Source organism: Mobula hypostoma, chromosome 18, assembly GCF_963921235.1.
Source record: "Mobula hypostoma chromosome 18, sMobHyp1.1, whole genome shotgun sequence".
Taxonomy (NCBI): Eukaryota; Metazoa; Chordata; class Chondrichthyes; order Myliobatiformes; family Myliobatidae; genus Mobula; species Mobula hypostoma.
The window spans coordinates 51,408,578-51,431,103 of NC_086114.1; positions in this window are offsets into that span (position 1 = coordinate 51,408,578).

Consider the following 22,526-nt stretch of genomic DNA (forward strand, 5'->3'; position numbering starts at 1 on the left):
ATAATAATAAGCACTTTATTGATCTCATGGGAAATTATTTTGTTACTTATTTTATTAACAACCTGGATGTCGGGGTAGAGGGGTGGGTTAGCAAGTTTGCAGACGACACAAAGGTTGGTGGTGTTGTAGATAGTGTAGAGGATTGTTGAAGATTGCAGAGAGACATTGATAGGTTGCAGAAGTGGGCTGAGAAGTGGCAGATGGAGTTCAACCCGGAGAAGTGTGAGGTGGTGGTACACTTTGGAAGGACAAACTCCAAGGCAGAGTACAAAGTAAATGGCAGGATACTTGGTAGTGTGGAGGAGCAGAGGGATCTGGGGGTACATGTCCACAGATCCCTGAAAGTTGCCTCACAGGTAGATAGGGTAGTTAAGAAAGCTTATGGGGTGTTAGCTTTCATAAGTCGAGGGATAGAGTTTAAGAGTCGCGATGTAATGATGCAGCTCTATAAAACTCTGGTTAGGCCACACTTGGAGTACTATGTCCAGTTCTGGTCGCCTCACTATAGGAAGGATGTGGAAGCATTGGAAAGGGTACAGAGGAGATTTACCAGGATGCTGCCTGGTTTAGAGAGTATGGATTATGATCAGAGATTAAGGGAGCTAGGGCTTTACTCTTTGGAGAGGAGGAGGATGAGAGGAGACATGATAGAGGTATACAAGATAATAAGAGGAATAGATAGAGTGGATAGCCGGCGCCTCTTCCCCAGGGCACCACTGCTCAATACAAGAGGACATGGCTTTAAGGTAAGGGGTGGGAAGTTCAAGGGGGATATTAGAGGAAGGTTTTTTACTCAGAGAGTGGTTGTGCGTGGAATGCACTGCCTGAGTCAGTGGTGGAGGCAGATACACTCGTGAGGTTTAAGCGACTACTAGACAGGTATATGGAGGAATTTAAGGTGGGGGGTTATATGGGAGGCAGTGTTTGAGGGTTGGCACAACATTGTGGGCCGAAGGGCCTGTAATGTGCTGTACTGTTCTATGTTCTATGTTCTATGTTACAGCAGCAACATTTAAAACACATTTAGCAATAATAATAAATAATTATAATTATAATATTAACTAATAATAAAATACAGAATGATAATATACACAATAATAATTTACCAATGTGCAATAATATGCAATACTGTGCAATAATAATGTATGAAATAATAAAACAGAGACTATTGTACTATGTTCTGTGTTCTCCTGCCGCTCAGAGATGAACTGTTGTATATGCTTATTGCATTTGGTAGGAAAGGTTTTCTGTAATGATCATTGTGACAGCAAAGTTGAATGAGTCTGTTCGAAAGGTGCTCCATTGCCTTTTCTGTAGGTCATGGAGAGGATGTGCCTGATTGTCTCTAATGGATAACAGTTTGTTTAGTGACCTCCTCTCCACCACTTACTCAAAAGAGGGTTTGCAGAAGTTCAGGGCTAGCACATTGCAGTGGAGGTGATGGTTACCACATTGCTTTACAGGGCCAATGATCATTGATCAAGGTTTAACTCCTGCTGCTGACTGTACGGAGTTTGTACCTTCTTCCCATCACCACGTGGATTTCACCTGGGTGCTCGGGTTTCCTCCCAGATTCTAAAGACATATGAGTTAGCGCTAATGAGCTTTAGACTGATTATGTTGATACCGGAGCATGGCGACTCTTGTGGATTGCCCAGAAAGATCCTTACTGATTTGATTTGATGCAAACACACCTCACTGTATGTCCTGCCAAAGGGTTTCGGTCCAAAACACCAACTGTACTTGTTTTCCATAGCTGCTGCCTGGACTGTTGAGTTTCTCCAGCATTTTGTGTGTGTTGCTTGGATTTCAAGCATCTGCAGATCTTCTCTTGTTTGTCACTGTATGTTTTGAAGTTTTGATGTTCATAGAATAAATAAAGCTAATCCTTAAGGATGAAAGCAAAAAAATAGTGTAACCCCCAGGTTCGGTGGGCTGCGTTAGTCTAGGGAAAGACACTCTCCGGCCCGGCAAACTTGTGAAATCTCATTTGAGTGGATGCTACGTGATGTTTTCCCCTGTTACTAATCAGTACTATGAAATAACAAACAGTAAACCACATGCAATTAAATGATTTAGCTTTATCATTCTTAATTTGACTAGAGGGTTAGTAAACAAAAAGAAAAGGGCACATTTTAATGAAACAGACTATTGCACATGTTGGAGCTCATGACTTTCCTGTCAATTCGTTCTCCATCCATTCCCCCACCCCCTCGGGCATAGTCGACTCCTGACCCCATTCCATATCCACTCAGTCCTTTTGTCTACAACCTCTCCGTTCTGGCATCTTCTTTCTCCATCTTTCATTGAACAAAAGCCTGTGAATCCCTTGCTCTCTGGATACAAGAAAGAAAAAGCACTCCCTCATTGGATGGCACACACTCCAAAGCCACATTATCTCTAGTTATAACCCAAACACAGCTGCTACAGAGAAACCACTACATTAGCAGTGAAACTTCACAGAGAAACCACTACATTAGCAGTGAAACTTCACAGAGAAACCACTACATTAGCAGTGAAACTTCACAGAGAAACCACTACATTAGCAGTGAAACTTCACAGAGAAACCACTACATTAGCAGTGAAACTTCACAGAGAAACCACTACATTAGCAGTGAAACTTCACAGAGAAACCACTACATTAGCAGTGAAACTTCACAGAGAAACCACTACATTAGCAGTGAAACTTCACAGAGAAACCACTACATTAGCAGTGAAACTTCACAGAGAAACCACTACATTAGCAGTGAAACTTCACAGAGAAACCACTACATTAGCAGTGAAACTTCACAGAGAAACCACTACATTAGCAGTGAAACTTCACAGAGAAACCACTACATTAGCAGTGAAACTTCACAGAGAAACCACTACATTAGCAGTGAAACTTCACAGAGAAACCACTACATTAGCAGTGAAACTTCACAGAGAAACCACTACATTAGCAGTGAAACTTCACAGAGAAACCACTACATTAGCAGTGAAACTTCACAGAGAAACCACTACATTAGCAGTGAAACTTCACAGAGAAACCACTACATTAGCAGTGAAACTTCACAGAGAAACCACTACATTAGCAGTGAAACTTCACAGAGAAACCACTACATTAGCAGTGAAACTTCACAGAGAAACCACTACATTAGCAGTGAAACTTCACAGAGAAACCACTACATTAGCAGTGAAACTTCACAGAGAAACCACTACATTAGCAGTGAAACTTCACAGAGAAACCACTACATTAGCAGTGAAACTTCACAGAGAAACCACTACATTAGCAGTGAAACTTCACAGAGAAACCACTACATTAGCAGTGAAACTTCACAGAGAAACCATTACATTAGCAGGGAAACCTTACAGAGTGTTACACTAGCAAGATTAAGCGAGTTTGAATGACGAAGTTTATTGAGAACCTGATCAAGAAAAGGTATTAAGTATACGAGTGCCTGAGAGGGTTTAAGATATTACTTAAAAATGAAATTAGAAAGGCAAAAAGAGGTCCTGAAATACCCTTGGAAGATAAGATGAAAGAGAATTTAAATAATTTAATGAGGAAATTAGGGTCAAGAGGTAGCTGGGGAAGAGTGGGTCCCCCCGGGAGCAAAAGGGTAATCTATGTGTGAAGCCGCTAATGTGAGGGAGGTATAAATGAAGATTATTTGTATTCACCAAGAAGGACATGAAGGAAAGTGAGTTAAGAGAGGGATACGTTGTCTGGAGCATTTTGGTACGAAAAGGTGAGGGGGTTAGATTTCTTGAAAAATACATTAGGGTGAATAAATCCCAGTCTGCTACGGGAAACAGGATAGGGGATTGCTAGGGCCCTGACAGAGCCACTGGAGAGGTACCAGAAGACTAGAGGATAACTAATGCTGTTTCTTTCTTTAAGAAGGCAAATAGGGATGAACGTGATAATGACTGGCTAGTGTGTTAGGGAAATTCCAAGGGACGGGATTTATGTACGTAGGAAGTCCGGGACTGATTAATGATAATCAACATGGCTTTGTGTGCAGAATTCCAGTCGCAATAAATTGATTGCGTTTTTGAGGAAGTAACAAAGGAGGTTCATGATAGCAGGGCAGTAGATATTTCTTTACAGGATTATTATCACTGATATACTGTATGCTGTGAAGCGTGCTGTTTTACAGCAGCAGTAGAGTGCAAGACCTAAATATTACTCAAAGTTTCAACAAATAAATAAGTCCAAAAGAGGAACAGTGAGGTAGGGGAGGTGCTGTAGTAAACTGGTGGACCGACCTCCACTTTGCTGAGGCCCACTGACAACTCTCAGGTACCTCCTTACTTGCCCCATGAGCAAAACCCCACTAAGGAGCACCGCATCGTTGTTCCCCAAACCACCACCAACCTTATTAACTCTGGGGATTTCCCATCTACCGCCACCAACCTCATTGTTCCCTTACCCTGCACCTCCCATTTCTACCTCCTACCCAAGATCCACAAACCTGCCAGTCCTGGTAGACCACAAACAACAGGAATTCTGCAGATGCTGGAAATTCAAGCAAAACACATCAAAGTTGCTGGTGAACGCAGCAGGCCAGGCAGCATCTCTAGGAAGAGGTACAGTCGACGTTTCAGGCCGAGACCCTTCGTCAGGACTAACTGAAGGAAAAGTTAGTAAGAGATTTGAAAGTGGGAAGGGGAGGGGGAGATCCAAAATGATAGGAGAAGACAGGAGGGGAGGGATGGAGCCAAGAGCTGGACAGGTGATTGGCAAAAGGGATACAAGAGGATCATGGGACAGGAGGTCCAGGAAGAAAGACAGGGCGGGGGAACCCAGAGGATGGGCAAGGGGTATAGTCAGAGGGACAGAGGGAGAAAAAGGAGAGTGAGAGAAAGAATGTGTGTATAAAAATGAATAACAGATGGGGTACGAGGGGAAGGTGGGGCATTAGCGGAAGTTAGAGAAGTCAATGTTCATACCATCAGGTTGGAGGCTACCCAGACGGAATATAAGACATTGTTCCTCCAACCTGAGTGTGGCTTCATCTTTACAGTAGAGGAGGCCGTGGATAGACATGTCAGAATGGGAATGGGATGTGGAATTAAAATGTGTGGCCACTGGGAGATCCTGCTTTCTCTGGTGGACAGAGCGTAGGTGTTCAGCAAAGTGGTCTCCCAGTCTGCGTCGGGTCTCGCCAATATATGGAAGGCCACATCGGGAGCACCGGACGCAGTATATCACCCCAGCCGACTCACAGGTGAAGTGTCGCCTCACCTGGAAGGACTGTTTGGGGCCCTGAATGGTGGTAAGGGAGGAAGTGTAAGGGCATGTGTAGCACTTGTTCCGCTTACAAGGATAAGTGCCAGGAGGGAGATCAGTGGGGAGGGATGGGGGGGACGAATGGACAAGGGAGTCACGTAGGGAGCGATCCCTACGGAAAGCAGAGGGGGGGGGAGAGAAAGATGTGCTTAGTGGTGGGATCCCGTTGGAGGTGGCAGAAGTTACGGAGAATAATATGTTGGACCCGGAGGCTGGTGGGGTGGTAGGTGAGGACCAGGGGAACCCTATTCCTAGTGGGGTGGCGGGAGGATGGAGTGAGAGCAGATGTACGTGAAATGGGGGAGATGCATTTGAGAGCAGAGTTGATGGTGGAGGAAGGGAAGCCCCTTTCTTTAAAAAAGGAGGACATCTCCTTCGTCCTGGAATGAAAAGCCTCATCCTGAGAGCAGATGCAGTGGAGACGGAGGAATTGCAAGAAGGGGATGGCGTTTTTGCAAGAGTAGACCGGTTGTTTCAGCTTGTTCCTGCCCCTGTGAACTTATACCTGCATACCTCAACTCAGTTTTATCCCCCCGGTTCAGTCCCTTCCTACCTACATCTGTGACACTTCACACACTCTTGGTATTTTCAAAGTTTCAAATTTCCCTGGCCCCGAGCATCTTATTTTCACCATGAATGTCCAGTCCCTATGCACCTCCAAACCGCAACAGGAAGACCTCAAAGCTTTCCGTTTCATTCTGGACACCAGACCCAATCAGTCCCCCCTCCCCCACCCACCCGCTGGAATTTGTCCTCACTCTGAATAATTTCTCCTCCGGCTCCTCCCACTTTCTTCAAACAAAAGGTGTAGCTACGAGTACTCACGTGGGTCCCAGCTATGCCTGCTTTTTTGCTGGCTATGTAGAACAGTCTCTGTTCCAAGCCTACACTGGTGTCACTCCACAGTTACAACGATGCTGCTTCCTGCACCCATGATCAGCTCGTTGACTTCACCAACTTTGCCTCCAACTTTCACCCTGCCCTCAATTTTACCTGGTTCATTTCTAACACCTCCCTCCCCTTTCTCGATCTCTCTGTCTCTGTCTCTGAAGACAGCTTATCTACTGATGTTTATTATAAACCCGTAGACTCTCACAGCTACCTGGACTATGCCTCTTCCCACCCTGTTACTTGTAAAAATGCCATCCCCTTTTCTCAATTCCTCCATCTCCACCGTGTCTGCTCTCAGGATGAGGTTTTTCATTCCAGAATAAAGGAGTTGTCCTCCCTCTTCAAAGAAAGGAGCTTCCCTTCTTCCACCATCAACACTGCCCTTAACCGCATATCTTCCATTTCATGTACGCCTGCTCTTACACCATCCTCCCACCAGGCTAACAGGGATTGTGTTCCTCTTGTTCCTTACACCTACCACCCCACCAGTCTCCGCATCCAGCACATAATTCTCCGGAAGTTCTGTTGTCTCCAACAGGATCCCACCACCAAGCACATCTTTCCTTCCCCCCCACTTTCTGATTTCCACAGAGATCGTTCCCTATGTGACTCCCTTGGCCATTCATTCCTCCCTACTGATCTCCTTCCTGGCACTTATCCTTGCAAGCAGAACAAGTGCAAAACCTGCCCTACATCTCCTCCTTCAATATCTTTCAGGGCCCCAAACAATCCTTCCAGGTGAGGTGGCACTGCAGCCAGGGCTTCCGGTGTGATCTACTGTATTCTGGTGAGACCCAAAGTAAATTGGGAGACCACTTCACCAAGAGCCTACACCCCGTCCGCCAGAAAACGCAGGATCTCCCAGTGGCCACCCATTTTAATTCCACTTCCCATTCCCATTCCAACATGTCAGTCTATGGCCTGCTCTTCTGTCATGATGAAGCCACACACAGGTTGGAGGAACAACACCTTATATTCGTTCTGGGTAGCCTCCAACCTGATTGCATGTACATCGATTTCCCAAACTTCAGGTAATCCTCCCACCCCCTGCTTCACCAGTCCCCATCCCTTTTTCCCTCTCTCACCTTATCTCCTTGCCCACCCATTGCCTCCCTCTGGTGTTCCTCCCCACTTTTCTTTCTTCCATGGTCTTCTGTTCTCTCCTATTGGACTCCCCCTTCTCCAGCCCTGTATCCCTTTCACCAGTCAAATACCCAGCTTTTTACTTCACCCTTTCCACCTCCCTCCACCACTTCTGGTTTCACCTATCACCTTGTGTTTCTTCCTCCCCCTCCCCCTTCTAAATCTGACTCCTCGTCTTTTTATCTGCAGTCCCGATGAAGGGTCTCAGCCGAAACGTCAACCATATTCTTTTTCATTGATGCTGCCTAGCCTGCTGAGTTCCTCCAGCATTTTGTCTGTGTGTTGCTGGGAATGCCTTGCCTTCTTTATAGCTGCATCGATATGTTGGGACCAGGTTAGAGGACCAGGAACTTGAAATTGCTCACTCTGTCAGTATTGTCTCAGAAAACAACTTTGGACACACTGTACAAATTTTGCCCCATCCAGGCCCCTTGCCCCTCAGCCATCACAGTCAGTTTTAGGAAAGTGAAAACCCCCTCTACTATAACCCAATTGGTTTTACACATTTCTACAATTTCCCTTACATCCCTTTTCCTCTAATTCTCGTCAACTGCTGCAAATGGGTCCAGATTAGATGGCCAAGTTGGGGCAAAAGGCCTATATTCCCGCTGTATTACTCTATGACTCTATGAATGCAGTATAAACCCAGCAAAGTGACCAACCCTCTCTTATTCCTAAATTCTACCCAGATTGGACGATCCCTGCAAGATATCTTTTATACATAGTGCTGTTAAGTTCTCCGTAATCAGCTGTGATTCACTCTCCTTCCCCCCAACTTGGCATCTCCCACTGTCACGTCCGAAACTTCTATATCCCAGAATGACCTGCTACCAGTCCTGCCCCTCACTCAGCACGTTTCTAATTATTCTAATATATCGTAATCCCATGTGCTGAACCCCACTCACAGCTCCTCTGACTTTACTTGCGAGTCCCTTTGCATTAAACACCATTGAACTTACCAGAAACCACCCATCTCCACTTCCCATTCTTCCTCACCTGCCTCTTTGTGCTCTACTGGCTGGACCTGCTTGATTTATCCTCTACATTTAGGTTAATCTCCCCACCTGCCACAGAATTTCCAAACATCACCTCACTGACCAAATTAGTTTAAACCCTCGCACTTAACATGAACCACCTCCCTGCAAGGTATTAGAAACTTACCAGGTTAAACGTAACCTGTCCTTCATGTACAGGTCTCACCTGCCTCAGAGGCGTCCCACACTTCTCAAGCCCATCTTCCTGCACTAGCTCTTTCAGCACACTTTCAACTACCAATCATCTGCAGATTTTTTGTGTTTATTCATCTGTTGTATCCTTCTCTTACTCTCTCTATCATGCCAAGAAATCCTGAGATTTTGACCATTGAGGTCCTGCTTTTTAACTTCTGTCTAATCCGCTAATTCTAATCTGTCGGTCTTTATCTCTCTTTCTACCTCTGCCATTGGTATCAATGTGTACAGCGACCTCTGGAAGTTTTCCTTCCCTGTGAGAAATTCCTAACAGTCCTGTCCTACAAAAAGTAGTGGAAACAGTAAAGCCCTCCTCTGCTTTGAGCACATCTACACGGAACGCTGTCACAGGAAAGTAGCACCCATCATCAGTGACCCCCACCACCCAGGTCATGCTCTCTTCTCACTGCTGCCATCAGGAAGAAGGTGCAACAGTGTTAATACTCACACCACTTGGTTCAGGAAAAGTTATTACCCCCTGCCATCAGGCTCTTGAACCAAAGGAGATAATTTTACTCAACTTCAGTTGCACCATCACTGAAATGTTCCCACACCTATGCATTCACTTTCAAGGGCTTTTCATCTCATGTTGTCTATATTTAGAAACATAGAAACATAGAAAAAAGGTGCAGGAGTAGGCCATTCGGCCCTTCGAGCCTGCATCGCCATTTATTATGATCATGGCTGATCATCCAACTCAGAACCCCGCCCCAGCCTTCCCTCCATACCCCCTGACCCCCGTAGCCACAAGGGCCATATTTAACTCCCTCTTAAATATAGCCAATGAACTGGCCTCAACAGTTTCCTGTGGCAGAGAATTCCACAGATTCACCACTCTCTGTGTGAAGAAGTTTTTCCTAATCTCGGTCCTAAAAGGCTTCCCCTCTATCCTCAAACTGTGACCCCTCGTTCTGGACTTCCCCAACATCGGGAACAATCTTCCTGCATCTAGCCTGTCCAATCCCTTTAGGATCTTATACGTTTCAATCAGATCCACCCTCAATCTTCTAAATTCCAACGAGTACAAGCCCAGTTCATCCAGTCTTTCTTCATATGAAAGTCCTGCCATCCCAGGAATCAATCTGGTGAACCTTCTTTGTACTCCCTCTATGGCAAAGATGTCTTTCCTCAGTTTAGGGGACCAAAACTGCACACAATACTCAAATTTATTGCTGATTTATTTATTATTATTTTTCTCTTTTGCATGTTTGCACAGTTTGTTCCCTACTGCACTCAGGTTGAACACCTTAGTTGGGCAGGATTTCATTCATCCTGTTATGGTTACTATTGTAAGATTTATTGAGTATGCCCACAAAAATGAATCTCAGGGTTGTATACGGTGACATATATGTACTTTGATAATGAAATTTACTTTGAACGTTAACACCGAGACTCTCCCCTTGCTCAACCCAACATCAACATCTCCCATCTGCTCCACAACCCCAAAGCTCCACCTAATTTTTCTCACATTAGTGTGTAAATTGTTTTCAGCCTTCTCTTGTACCTGAATAGCTGAATTCCAGGCTGTGTGCCAAGTGCAAGAAAATAAACACAGTTAGAAACTTAGAAAATCTACAGCTCAATGCAGGTCCTTCAGCCCATAAAGCTGTGCCGAACATGTCCTTACCTTAGAAATTATCTAGGGTTCCCAGAGCCCTTTATTTTTCTAAGCTCCATGTACCTAACCAGGAGTCTCTTAAAAGACCCTATCGTTTCCACCACCACTACCGTCGCGGGCAGCCCATTCTATTCTCTCACCACCCTCTGAGTAAAAAACTTACCCCTGACATCTCCTCTGTACCTACTTCCAAGCACCATAAAACTGTGCTCTCTCGTACCAGACATTTCAGCCCTGGGAAAAAGCCTCTGACTATCCACATGATCAATGCCTCTCATCATCTTGTACACCTATATCAGGTCACCTCTTATCCTCCGTTGCTCCAAGGAGAAAAGGCTGAGTTCACTCAACCTATTCTCATCAGGCATGCTCCCCAATCCAGGCAACATCCTTGTAAATCTCCTCTGCACCCTTTCTATGGTTTCCTCATCCTTCCTGCTGTGAGGCGACCAGAATTGAGCACAGTACTACAAGTGGGGTCTGACCAGGGTGCTATATAGCTGCAACATTACCCCTCAGCTCTTAAACTCAATTCCACGATTGATGAAGGCCAATGCACTATATGCCTTCTTAACCACAGAGTCAACCTGCGCAGCAGCTTTGAGTGTCCTATGGACTCAGACCATAAGACCATAAGACAAAGAAGCAGAAGTCGGCCATTCGGCCCATCGAGTCTGCTCCGCCATATTATCATGAGCTGATCCATTCTCCCATTTAGTCCCACTCCCCCGCCTTCTCACCATAACCTTTGATACCCTGGCTACTCAGATAGCTATCAATCTCTGCCTTAAATACACCCAATGACTTGGCCTCCACTGCTGCCTGTGGCAACAAATTCTGTAGATTCACCACCCTCTGACTAAAAAAATGTCTTCGCATTTCTATTCTGAATGGGCGCCCTTCAATCCTTAAGTCATGCCCTCTCGTTCTAGACTCCCCCATCATGGGAAACAACTTTGCCACATCCACTCTGTCCATGCTTTTCAACATTCGAAATGTTTCTATGAGGTCTCTCCTCATTCTTCTAAACTCCAAGGAATATAGTCCAAGAGCAGACGAAAGTTCCTCATATGTTAACCCTCTCATTCCCGGAATCATTCTAGTGAATCTTCTCTGTACCCTCTCCAACGTCAGCACATCCTTTCTTCAATAAGGAGACCAAAACTGCCCACAGTACTCCAAGTGAGGTCTCACCAGCGCCTTATAGAGCCTCAACATCACATCCCTGCTCCTATACTCTATTCCTCTAGAAATGAATGCCAACATTGCATTCGCCTTCTTCACTACTGACTCAACCTGGAGGTTAACCTTAAGGGTATCCTGCACAAGGACTCCCAAGTCCCGTTGCATCTCAGAACTTTGAATTCTTTCCTCATTTAAATAATAGTCTGCCTGTTTATTTCTTCTGCCAAAGTGCATAACCATACACTTTCCAACATTGTATTTCATTTGCCACTTCTTTGCCCATTCTTCCAATCTATCTAAGTCTCTCTGCAGACACTCCATTTCCTCAGCACTACCGGCCCCTCCACCTATCTTCGTATAGTCAGCAATCTTAGCCACAAAGCCATCTATTCCATAATCCAAATCGTTGATGTACAATGTAAAAAGAAGCAGCCCCAACACAGACCCCTGTGGAACACCACTGGTAACCAGCAGCCAACCAGAATAGGATCCCTTTATTCCCACTCTCTGTTTCCTGCCAATCAGCCAACGCTCTATCCACATATGTAACTTTCCCGTAATTCCATGGGCTCTTATCTTGTTAAGTAGCCTCATGTGTGGCACCTTGTCAAAGGCCTTCTGAAAATCCAAATATACAACATCCACTACATCTCCCTTGTCTAGCCTACTGGTAATTTCCTCAAAAAATTGTAATAGGTTTGTCAGGCAGGATTTTCCTTTAAGGAATCCATGCTGACTTCTGCCTATCATGTCATATGCCTCCAGGTACTCTGTAACCTCATCCTTGACAATCGACTCCAACAACTTCCCAACCACCGATGTCAAGCTAACAGGTCTATAATTCCCTTTTTGCTTCCTTGCCCCCTTCTTAAATAGCAGAGTGACATTTGCAATCTTCCAGTCCTCTGGAACCATGCCAGAATCTATTGACTTTTGAACGATTATCGCTAATGCCTCCACAATCTCCACAGCTACTTCCTTCAGAACATGCGGGTGCATTCCATCTGGTCCGGGAGATTTATCCACCTTTAGACTATTCAGCTTTCTGAGTACTTTCTCTGTCGTAATTGTGACTGTGCACACTTCTCTTCCCTGCCACCCTTGAGTGTCCAGTATACTGCTGATGTCTTCCTCAGTGAAGACTGATGCAAAATACTCATTCAGTTCCTCCACCATCTCCTTATCTCCCATTACAATTTCTCCAGCATCATTTACTATCGATCCTATATCTACTCTCACCTGTCTTTTACTCTTTATATACTTGAAAAAGCTTTTAGTATCCTCTTTGATATTATTTGCTAGCTTCCTTTCATAGTTAATCTTTTCCCTCTTAATGACCTTCTTAGTTTCCTTTTGCAAGCTTTTAAAAACTTCCCAATCCTCTGTCTTCCCACTAATTTTTGGTTCTTTGTATGCCCTCTCCTTTGCTTTAACTTTGGCTTTGACTTCTCTTGTCAACCACAGTTGCATCCTTTTTCCATTCGAAAATTTCTTCTTTTTTGGAATATACCTGTCTTGTACCTTTCTCACTTCTCGCATAAACTCCAGCCACTGCTGCTCTGCCGTCTTTCCCGCCAGTGTCCCTTTCCAGTCAACTTTGGCTAGTTCCTCTCTCATGCCACTGTAATTTCTATTACTCCACTGAAATACTGACACGTCAGATTTCAGCTTCTCTTTTTCAAAGTTCACAGTGAATTCAGTCATGTTATGATCACTGCCTCCTAAGTGTTCCTTCACCTCAATCTCTCTAATCACCTCGGGTTCATTACACAATACCCAATCCAGTACAGCCGATCCCCTCGTGGGCTCAACAACAAGCTGTTCTAAAAAGCCATCTCGCAGACATTCTACAAATTGTCTCTCTTGAGATCCAGTGTCGACCTGATTTTCCCAATCCACTCGCATGTTAAAATCCCCCGCAATTATCATAACACTGCCCTTCTGACAAGACTTTTCTATTTCCTGTTGTAATTTGTAGTCCACATCCCTGCAGCTGTTTGGAGGCCTACAAATAACTGCCATCAGGGTCCTTTTACCCCTGCTATTCCTTAGCTCAACCCATAAAGGTTCTGCACCTTCCAATCCTATATCACCTCTTTCTAATGATTTAATATCATTTCTTACCAATAAAGCCACGCCTCCCCCTCTGCCTACCTTCCTATCCTTCCAATACACCGTGCATCCTTGGATATTCAGCTCCCAGTGACATGCATCCTTTAGCCACGTCTCAGTGATGGCCACAATATCATACCTGCCAATCTGTAGCTGTACGACAAGATCATCCACCTTATCCCTTATGCTGCGTGCATTTAAGTATAACACCTTAAGACCAGTATTTGGTACTTTTCGCTTTGATTTCACTGCGACTCATCCCAATGGCTACAAATTTGCCCCATCACCTGCCTGTCTTTCCTGTCATTTTTACTGCTCACTATCTTAGATTTATTTCTGTTTTCCCCTTCCTCCGCTCTATCATTCCAGTTCCCATTCCCCTGCCAAATTCATTTAAACCCTCCCTAACAGCTCTATTAAACCTTCCCGTCAGGATACTGGTCCCCTTTGGGTTCAGGTGTAACCTGTCCATTTTGAACAGGTCATACTTCCTCCAGAAGAGATCCCAATTATCCAAGAATCTGAAACCCTGCCCCCTGCACCAGTCTCTCAGCCAGGCATTCATCTGCCTGATCCTACTACTCTTGCCCTCGCTAGCACGTGGCATAGGTAGCAATCCCGAGATTACTACCCTGGAGGTCCTGCTTCTCAGCTTCCTTCCTAACTTCTGGAAATCTCTCTTCAGGACCTCCTCCTTTGTCCTATCTATGTCATTGGTACCAACATGTACCAAGACAACTGGCTGCTCACCCTCCCCCTTCAGAATATTCAGGACCCGATCCGAGACATCCCATACCCTGGCACCTGGGAGGCAACACACCATGCGGGTATCTCTATCAGGCTCACAGAATCTCCTGTCCGTTCCCCTGACTATGGAATCCCCTACAACTACCGCATTCCTCTTCTCCCTCCTTCTCTCCTGCACAACAGCGCCAGGCTCAGTGCCAGAGACCCGGTCACCGTGGGCGTCCCCTGTCAGGTCATCCCCCTCAACAGCATCCAGAACAAGATATTTGTTGCTGAGGGGGACAGCCACAGGTGTGGTCTCCACTATCCGGGCATTTCCCTTCCCTCTCTTGACAGTGACCCAGTTTTCTGACCCCTGTAGCCTAGGGATGACTACCTCCCTGTAGCTCCTATCACCTCTTCACTTTCCCTGATAAGCAGTAGGTCATCAAGCTGCAGCTCCAGATCCCTAACACGGTCTCTGAGGAGCTGCATCTCGGTGCACCTGGTGCAGATGTGGCCATCAGGGAGGCTGGAGGTCTCCCAGGATTCCCACATCTGACACCCTAAACAAAGCACTAACCCTGCAGGCATGCTATCTAATTCTACAGGAATGAAACAGGAAAAATAAGTCTACTCACTCACTTACCTTGCCAAACAGATGAACTTATTAAACCGTTAGCTCATACCATTAGCTGTGAGAGCCCTGCTGTTCCTGTCTGTCCTGGCCGATTCGCGAAAGGGGGTGGGGGAGAAAAAAAGAGTTGGTGTTTCGCTCTCGCCTCTTCCCGTTTACTGCCGAAGCCCGTTGAAGCCAAAGCCCTACACCCTGCTACTACTCATTCCGCTGCCCACTCCGACTGCTGCCTGCTGTATAGGGTGGTCTCCTTTTTAAACTCTCCGCGCTGTCCTGTTGATGTCACGTGCCTGCGCAGTCTTGTCCTTCTTGCACTCAAAGAATTTTTTTTTAAAAACTGCCTTCCTTCAGAATTCAGCTCCCACAACGCTCTGTAGTCCTGATCCAAAAGACAGCCATTGGTAGCAACCTTCCTCTTTAAACTCTCCGCACTGTCCTGTTGATGTCACGCGCTTGCGCAGTCTCAGCCTTCTTGCACTCGAAGACCCCAAGATCCTTCTGATCCTCCACACTGCAAAGAGTCTTACAATTAATGCTATATTCTGCCATCATATTTGACCTACCAAAATGAACCACCTCACACTTATCTGGGTTGAACTCCATCTGTCACTTCTCAGCCCAGTTTTGCATCCTATCAATGTCCCAATGTAACTTCTGACAGCCCTCCACACTAACCACAACACCACAAACCTTTGTGTCATCAGTAAATTTACTAACCCATCCCTCCACTTCCTCATTCAGGTCATTTATAAAAATCACGAAGAGTAGGGGTCCCAGAGCCGATCTCTGAGGCACTCCACTGGTCACCGACCTCCATGCAGAATATGATCCATCTACAACCACTCTTTGCCTTCTGTGGGCAAGCCAGTTCTGGATCCACAAAGCAATGTCCCATTGGATCCCATGCCTCCTTACTTTCTCAATAAGCCTTGCAAAGGGTACCTTATCAAATGCTTTACTGAAATCCATATACATTACATCTACTGGTCTACCTTCATCAATGTGTTTAGTCACATCCTCAAAAAATTCAATCAGGCTCGTAAGGCACGACCTGCCATGCTGACTATTCCTTATCATATCATGCCTTTTCAAATGTTGATAAATCCTGCCTCTCAGGATCTTCTCCATCAACTTACCAACCACTGAAGTAAGACTAACTGGTCCATAATTTCCTAGACTATCTCTACTCCCTTCTTGAATAAGGGAACAACATCTGCAACCCTCCAATCCTCCGGAACCTCTGCCATCCTCATTGATGATGCAAAGATCATCGCCAGAGGCTCAGCAATCTCCTCTCTCGCCTCCCACAGTAGCTTGGGGTACATCTCATCCAGTCCTGGTGACTTATTCAACTTGATGCTTTCCAAAAGCTCCAGCACATCCTCTTTCTTAATATCCACATGCACAGGCTTTTGAATCCACTGTAAGTCATCCCTACAATTGCCAAGATCCTTTTCTGTAGTGAATGTTGAAGCTAAGTATTCATTAAGTACCTTTGCTATCTCCTCCGGTTCCATACACACATTTCCATTTTCACACTTGATTGGTCCTACTCTCTCATGTCTTATGCTTTTGCTCTTCACATACTTGTAGAATGCCTTGGGATTTTCCTTAATCCTGTCTGCCAAGGCCTTCTCATGGCCCCTTCTGGCTCACCTCATTTCATTCCTCAGCTCCTTCCTGCTAGCCTTATAATCTTCTTGATCTCTATCATTACCTAGCTTCTTGAACCTTTCATAAGCTTTTCTTTTCTTCTTGATTAGATTTACAACAGCCTTTGTACACCACGGTTCCTGTACCCTACCATCCTTTCCTTGTCTCTTTGGAAAGTACCTATGCAGAACCGCACACAAATATCCCCTGAACATTTGCCAAATTTCTTTTGTACATTTCCCTGAGAACATCTGTTTATGCTTCCAAGTTCCTGACTGATAGCCCTATATTTCCCCTCACTCCAATTAAATGTTTCCATAACTTGTCAGTTCCTATCCCTCTCCAATACTATGGTAAAGGAGATACAATTGTGATCACCATCTCCAAAATGTTCTCCCGCTGAGAGATTTGTCACCTGATTAGATAACAGCACCTGTTAATCATAAGTTGGAACAATTTTATTCATACTGGAAAAAATGGTTTAACTACATAACACCTCATAGGCCTGATTTTATTCTCACAAGTCAATAAATATGTTGTTAAAAAAAGATCACTCCCTGCTCTGTACATCGTTTTCTTCTTTCGATTGTTCTTTCTTTCCTCTCCTTTCTCAGTTAAATATTATGTGTAGATTTGTGACAAATATATGATATATATGTACAGTATCTGAAATACATCTTATGGAAATGTTTATTTGATGATGAAATTCAATAAAAAATAAATTACAAAAAAGAAGAAGTACAAATAATTAAAGCCATGAGTGTGGAAAATGCCATTCTGATTGCAGAGCCGTAGGTACAGCGTATGGCCGAATTGTTATTCCACTTAGTTCGTTGTTTATGCTTCGAGAACAGTATTAATGAAATCCACATTACACAGTGTACTGATTCCCTGGCTGCTGCCCATCAGACAGAGAACGGAGGCAGCATCTGTGGCCCAGCTGCTGCTCTAACCTCTGACATCCTCAAGGCAAGCTTGACCTGGCTGGACATAATTTGGTGGCAGTGCTGGGGCTGGGGATTGGCAAGGACTCAGTGGTTTATGGGAGGGGAAAGATGTGAGAAGCAATGCAGTATACAAATGTCACGTCACTCCATTGAGTTGTAGGGAGTCATAAAGCATTGCCATTTTGGTCTGGAGATTCTTGGAAAATTTCATCAAATGATTTCCAACTATCATGGCCAGGTGACTTTACTTTGTCTAAAGAAAACCTAGCAAATTGAAGTAAGAAAGTTCTTTCTTTTCTTTTTCAATCTCTTTATTAATTTCAGCATCATAAACATTACAAAAAATAGATACAGAGAAATTGGGATTACATTATTGATAAATAGTTTATACAAGTATGAGCTCAATTGACACATAATTAATGGGCCTCCTAAAATCTCAAACAGTACAAATATAATATAGGAAAATATAAAGTGAAAATATCATGAAAAAAGAGAAAAAATTATACCTCAAAAGAAAAAAAAAACTAACCCAGCTAGAAGAAAATGAGAGAAAAAAAAGAAAAAGAGTGGGCAATTATGATACCTCAGATAAGACCATTAGTGTCGTTAACTCTGCTCCTCTCCTCATATATGGAGTAACAAAATAGAATTGGAAGGAGTCAAATATTGAGTAAATGGTCTCCAAATCTCTTCAAATTTAATAGAAGGTTCGTAAATGACGTTTCTAATTTTTTCTAAGTTTAAGCAAGACATAGTTTGAGAAAACCATTGAAATGTAGTAGGAGGATTAATCTCTTTCCAATTCAATAATATGGATCTTCCAGCCATTAGTGTAACAAAAGCAATCATCCGACAAGCTGAGGGGGTCAGATGATGTTCTATCATTGGTAAAACAGTAAGAAAATTAATCAAATGCATACTTTCTGGAGTTAGACAGAGCATAGAGAGAAACAATTAGAAAAAAGCCCTTCAGCTCACCAAGTCCGTGCTGACCATAGCCACACATTTACTCATCCTACATTAATCCCGTATTTTATTTTTCCTGCATCATCAACTACACCGCACACCAATAGATTCTGCCCCTCACTTATACATTGGAGCAAATTACAATAGCCAATTAAATCCCAAGCCACATGCCATTGAGATGTGGAAGAAATCTGAAATATGCTGAGGAAATCCATACACTCACAGGTGTTCTGTTTTGTAACTCAAAAACATAAAATGAATTGAAAGATAATATGAAAACAATGGAATGCATGTCTTAGTTTTCTTTTTTATTTTAAGCAAGGCACTCACTTAAGACATGGTGGCATAATAATGTATGCTATTCACTTACTTTTACATATAACCTGTAATGAACTATGCAAACAACAAAGAATGATTAATCAAACAACATATTTACAATGTTACTCAAATATTACTGAAATATTAAATACACAACACTAAATAAACAGAATCAACAAACTCATTCGTAAGGCCAGTGATGTTGTGGGGATGGAACTGGACTCTCTGACGGTGGTGTCTGAAAAGAGGATGCTGTCTAAGTTGCATGCCGTCTTGGTCAATGTCTCCCATCCACTGCATAATGTACTGGGTGGGCACAGGAGTACATTCAGCCAGAGACTCATCCACCGAGATGCAACACAGAGCATCATAGGAAGTCATTCCTGCCTGTGGCCATCAAACTTTACAACTCCTCCCTCGGAGGGTCAGACACCCTGAGCCGATAGGCTGGTCCTGGCGTAATTTACATATTACTATTTAACTATTTGTGGTGTTATTACTATTTATTATTTATGGTGCAACTGTAACAAAAACCAATTTCCCCCGGGATCAATAAAGTATGACTATGACTCCTCCCTGCTTAGCTATAAACTCCAACTCTCTATAGCATACAAAATAGCAACAGAGAAAGAAGCAATCAGAAACCAGAAACATATCATAATGTGAACTACAGAGTCCAAGCCACAAACCCTGCCAATTAAACCTTGCCCAAGACCTAGAACTCTGGCACCATCCTCCGACAGCATTGAAGGAGAGAGAGACCATCCGAATGCAGGGAACTTCCTGCGGGAGCAATGAGTGAAAGGGAAAGGGAGACTGCTGCAAGCAGACACTTCCCTCTGACAGCAGCAAGCAAGAAGCTGATAGATGGCACTGAACAACCCCTTGCCTTCTTCTTCAGCCCTTTACCTCTTCCATAGTGTCCTTCGCTTTTCTCTGGTTGAGAGGAATAGTGTTAGCTTTAGATTTAGCTGTTAAACTCAAGAGATTGGAAATCATGAATATCATACACAAAATGCAAGTGGAACTCAACTGATCAGGTAGTATATATAGAGTATAATTAACAGTCGGAGTTTTGGGCTGAGACCCCACATTAGGACTAAAAAGGAAGCCAAAATAAGAAGGTGGGAGGGGGGAAACGGAAGAAGTACAATCTGGCAGTTGATAGGTAAGACCATGTGATCTTTCCTGTAGGTAGGTGACCAAAACTGCACACAATACTCCAAATTAGGCCTGACCAACATCTTATACAACTTCAACATAATCACCCATCTCCTGTACTCAGTACTTTGATTTATGGCCAGAGTGGCAAAAAGCTTTCTTTATGACCCTAACTACTTGTGCTGCCACTTTCAATGAATTATGGACCTGTATTCACAGATCCCTTTGTTCTACTATATTCCTCAGTACCCAACCATTCACTGCGTAAGACCTACCCTGCTGGTCCTACCAATGTGCAATACCTTGTACTTGTCTGTATTAAATTCCATCCGCCATTTTCAGCCCATTTTTACACTGATCCAGATCCCACTGCAAGCTCTCATAGTCTTTCTCACTGTCCACTCCACTCCCAAATTTGGGGTGTCATCTGCAAATTTACTGATCCAGTTAACAACATTATCATCCAGATCATTGATATAGATGACAAATTACAACAACGGACTCAGCACTGATCCCTGTAGCACTCCACTAGTCACAGGTCTCCAGTTGGCGAGGCAACCATCTACTATCACTCTCCAGCTTCTCCCACAAAGCCAATGTCTAATCCAATTTACTACCTCATTTTGAATGCTGAGCGACTAAAAGTTCTTGACCAACCTTCCATGCAAGACCTTGTCAAGTCCCTTGCTAAATTCTATGTAGACAACATCCAATGCCTTTACTTCATCAACTTTCCTAGTAACTTCCTCAAAAAACTCTGTAAGATAGATTAGGCATGACCTAGCACGTATGAAATCATGCTGACTATATTAGTCAACGTCCATATCCATCCAAATACTCATAAACCTGGTCCCTTAGAATACCTTCCAATAACTTTCCTACTATTGATCTCAGGCTCACTGGCCTATGACCTCCTGGTTTATTTTTAGATCCTTTCATAAACAATGGAACAACATTAGTTATCCTCCAATCCTCCAATCCTCTGATACCTCACCGGTCACTAAGGGACAATTTAACTATCTCTGCTAGGGCCCCTGAAATGTCTGCACTTGCTTCCTACAGGGTCCGAGGGGATTTGTCAGGCCAGGGGATTTATCCACCCTGATTTGCTTCTCGGTATGAATCAAGTAATGTAACCTCCATGTTGCTGTGATTTACTGCGTAATCTCCTGGGAAGCCAATGGATGGGTTGTCCAATGGAATGTGGTATATCTGCTTCTGGTGGTATTGGAGGGACAACTATTGGTGTGAAATTGGTATTATTTTTGGTATTGGTATTGGTGTTAATATTGGCATTGGTACTGGTAAAGCAGTCTGTACTGAATCACATATTTGGTCCACCTTAAGCTTGAAATGTATTCACAAAAGAAATACTTGAGCTGAAAATGTTCACTGTGTTCAAATGTAAAACATTCAATAAACTTTGCATCAACTCAACTCCTATCTCAGACAGAGGAAGCACATTAAACCCCGGTCAAATACCAAGCATCAACATAATGCTTATAACATGCTTGACAGCCCAAGAATAAACAACGACAACTTGAATCCATGATTTCAAGTACTGAACATGTTTAAGTTGCAATTCACATGGGTCAAAGCAGTAATTTGTTATGGTCTTAAGGAGCAGAAAAACAAATCTATGCAGTGAGCGATCTCGTGTAGCCTCCATGGCTTTTGGAAATACCAGGCAAATATAGGTATCCTGAGTTTGCCGTCTCAGAGCCACCGTAAATCTCTCCGAAGATGCAGCCACTGATCTATGTATGGAATCAAAAAGAGCTTGCTAGGTTCTCCAACGCTTGCACTGAGGATCTGCACACATACCCAGTGCAAGATTTCTTCATCCTCTGTTCATTTCCATCCCTTCCTAACAATGGTTTCCATTTGTTCATTATCCTATCTCCTTCTAGTTTCACCTGTCCTCAACCAGTGTCTATCCCACACAGGTACTGCTAGATACTGGCAACCTCTCTTCCCTCTCGGTCCTGTTGCAGAATCTCAACCCAAGACATTGACTCCACAGACGCTGCTTGACTCTCTGAGTACTTCCAACATCCTGTATTTTTGTTCCAGATTCCAACATCTGCATGCCATTTCTCCTCAATCTCAGAGCCAACATTTGTTAATGCTTATCTATATGTGTTTACGTTTCTTTTAAGGCAATTGCATGCGAACATGTACAAACATTTCTGCACCAAAATTAGCAACTAAAAGATCAGATCTAGTACCTCAATAAAAAACAACACCACACATTGACATGTATATGACAGGAACTTGGGACTGAACTTACAATCAAATATTTCTATCATTATTTTTGTGACACAATTAGAAAAACTGCTGCCTCATATCTCCAGTGACCTGGGTTCAATCTTACAGTGTAAAGTTTGCTATGGATCCTCCAGTTTCTGCTCACATGCCAAAGACATGTATGTAACTTCCATTCTCACGTATGGATGTGAGACGTAGACACTCACCAAGATTATGCGAAAGTCTCTGGATGGTTGCTATACACGAATGCTTCGGATGGCTCTTGATGTGAGTTGGCAACAGCACATGACGAACATTGAGCTTTATGACAACTTACCGATGCTCACCACTAAAATCGAGGCGAGAAGAGAGCAACTAGCGGGGCACTGTCTACGCTACTCCGAGCTACCTGCCAGCC